At 45.1% G+C, this 3015-nt stretch overlaps 1 pseudogene across 1 annotated transcript; it reads right to left on the reverse strand.

Moving 5' to 3' along the window:
* Window positions 1-726: 726 nt before the first annotated feature.
* Window positions 727-2527, reverse strand: LOC110311998 (annotated as a pseudogene). The gene is made up of 2 exons (XR_002380017.1): window positions 2494-2527; window positions 727-1790 (listed from the first exon to the last, which is right to left on the reverse strand). The product of XR_002380017.1 is annotated as a WD repeat domain phosphoinositide-interacting protein 3 pseudogene (transcript).
* Between the last annotated feature and the right edge of the window lie 488 nt (window positions 2528-3015).

Below are 3015 nucleotides of genomic sequence, written 5' to 3' on the forward strand. Positions count from 1 at the left end.
TGCTCTTACCCACTGAGCCATCTCACCAGCCCAGCCATCTCACCAGCCCTGGGACTGATTTTTAAAGACTATGCGTTACTCTGTTCCCTAAAGATAATGGGAAAGTTCTGTTTCAACCCAAACAAAACCAGAAGACCCTGCAGCCTAAGGGCTGTGCCCCAAATGGGTGCCACAAGCATTCTGCTTTCTGGTAGGTCTGGGATGTGACTCACTCTAATGGCCAAAGTCAGAACTCCCCAGTGTGTGCTCTGAACAGTGCTCCTCATGTGAGGTGGGCGGGTGTGTGTGTGTGTGTGCTCTATCAGACAAGCTGATAGTGTTATCTCATTGGAACTGTCTAGTATTTGAGCCCCGACACACTCATCCTACGAGCTTCCGCTGATTCGTGCTTAGATAGTTCCCAGGGACTGCAGAGAGCCTACTGGCATGAATATGGTGGTGCCACTAATACTAGCATCACAGGTGAATTGAAGGGAAGTGCCATCAAGGGCACAAGCCGCTCAGAGCCACGGAGTATCTGCAGAACCATAATGATGATCCTTTAATATGGAATGAGAAGCCTTGCTCAGGAAGGCAGACAACCACGTATGGCTTCAAGACCAAGGTCCTGGGGGGAGGGGGAGCTTTGAGCCCCTCACCCACAGGCCTGGGGCACTGGCACCAGCCCCAGGAGTCCACAGGGTGGCTGGGTGGTGGTATCACCTGCGCTCACAGGCACAGTCACAGCTAGTCATCGGTCATCTCCAGGAACTGTGCACACACGTCCCGGACACACTCGCCCTCCGGACTGAGCAGGAACTTGTAGTAGCTGCCATCTGCACAGACAGCCATGACTGCATTGGGCTCTGTTCCAAAGGCACAAAGGCACAGATGCATGGCGAGCCTGAAGGAACCTGAAACTTGGAAAAACTCCACTTGGAGCTGAAGTATTTTGGAAGGAAACTGGCTGATGCCAAACTAGACTGTTTATTCTTTTTTGGATCTTCGGCTGCAAAAATGTGCACAGTGCCGTGATCACTGGACACACAGATGAGAGAAGCGTCCTGATTGAAGTTGATGCAATAGATAGTGGCTGCCTGAGATCCTCTTTGTAGCTCCTGGATTAAATGCCCTAATGAAGTATCAAATATTCTTATAAGGGTCCCTTTTTCAGATGCAGTTACAATTCTTGTTCCCTGCAGGTTGAGAGCAATACAGCTCAGGACACCCTCATGTGCAGGAATGTCACTGGTGGCTTTTCAGTGCTGGCCAGGTTTACAAGCTGTAGGTGGCCAGTGTGAGTGTCAGGGAAGGTAAGAAGGGAGTTGTTACTGTTGGGACACAGGACACAGAGGCCTTTAGGATTATAACAGGTTTCAAAGACGTGCAACTGGTAGGGATTGTGTGTGAATGTGAACACCTTAATCATGGAGCCAGAACCACAATTCTATCTCTCCGAAACTTGACAGCCTTGACCTCTGTGGAGAATTCTATCTCAATGACTGTCTTCTTCTTCAGATCATCCCAGATCATCACTTTGTTGGGAGGGTATTTCGGTTTTTTTCCACCACCAACTAAAGCTAAATAGTTACAGCAAAATAACATTTCCACATGGCCAATTCCTCCTTCTAAAAATTCTTGTTTCTCTTTTTCTTTGAGTGGATCAGTATTACAGACTCCATTTTCATCAGTATTACAGAATCCATTTTCCATTCCACATGCAAAACACCCGTGATCCTGGTTGAAGCCGGCCCATTGCCACAGCAGGAGGGTCTGTCTCTCCTCAGCAGGGCAGCCAGGGTCTCTTATTCCTTTTATTTACATGTTCTTGGTAGCGTAGGCCAAGATCTTAAGCGAGAATAACAGGTAAAGAAACCATCCCTTGAGATTGGGTCACTAGTATGACCTTATCCCCGGGGAAATCAATTCTTGACTTTTTAAATCATTTACAAAACAATTATGATAGATTAAAAACTTTCCCAACAATAAAATTTCATATGGCTACACCTGTGTTATCAGAGGTGGGTTTTGGTATATGGTAAAGAAAGTCTTAATTCAAAAGAATTAAAGTAGTTTAAATTTATGCATTGAAGATTTATAAAAAAATCAGGCACTAGATGTTGAATAATTAACCATATGGGGCTGGAGTTAGCTCAGTGGTTAAGAGCACTGATCATAAAGATTAACCTGCTCTTGGAAATATGCCAGTAGCCTTGAATGACTGCCTCACTGAATACATCCTTTTAGAATTGTTATATTTTGATGATTTATATTAATAATGATGTTACCTGTTCTTTATGTGATTCACTAAATACATAGTTTCAGAGTTGTAAAGCTTAGATGATTTTTGTTGGTATTTGTGATTGTTTCACTGGATAGTTTCTAAGAGATGCAATGTTTGGATTTTAATGTATAAAATTCCCTGCTTGAGACCTCCAAAATACAGTCAGATTCAAACTGCCTCTGTTTGTCTGTCAACACCAAATCCTTACCCACCTTCTAGGACCCCCATACCTGACTGGGGTGGTTTGTGGCAGAGAGCCATCATGATGGTCCTGGGAATTGAACCTGAGTCTTCTGTAGAGCAGGGCTACTTGAACTGTGTCTCCTGTCCCAGAGTTGATTAAAAAAAAAAAAAAAATCTCTATTTTATGTATATGAGTGCTCTATCTGCATGTACAGATAGAGCATACCAGAAATGGGCATCAGACTCAATTACAGATGGTTGTGAGAGTCACCATGTGGTTGCTGGGAATTGAACTCAGGACCTTTGGAAGAGCAGCCAGTGCTCTTAACCAGTGAGCCATTTCTCCAGCCCTCCTGGAGTTGATTTTTATGTTTCAATTCCTCACCAACCACTCAGGGAATGTTTGCAGACATTAGCTGACCTGCCCAACTAGAAAGCTGCTCCTACATGTCTTCAAAACTAGTCAGGTGCGGGGCATGGTGGCCCACGCCTTTAATCCCAGCACTCGGGAGGCAGAGGCAGGTGGATTTCTGAGTTCGAGGCCAGCCTGGTCTACAAAGTGAGTTCCA

Source organism: Mus caroli, chromosome 16 (assembly GCF_900094665.2).
Source record: "Mus caroli chromosome 16, CAROLI_EIJ_v1.1, whole genome shotgun sequence".
NCBI classification, from domain to species: domain Eukaryota; kingdom Metazoa; phylum Chordata; class Mammalia; order Rodentia; family Muridae; genus Mus; species Mus caroli.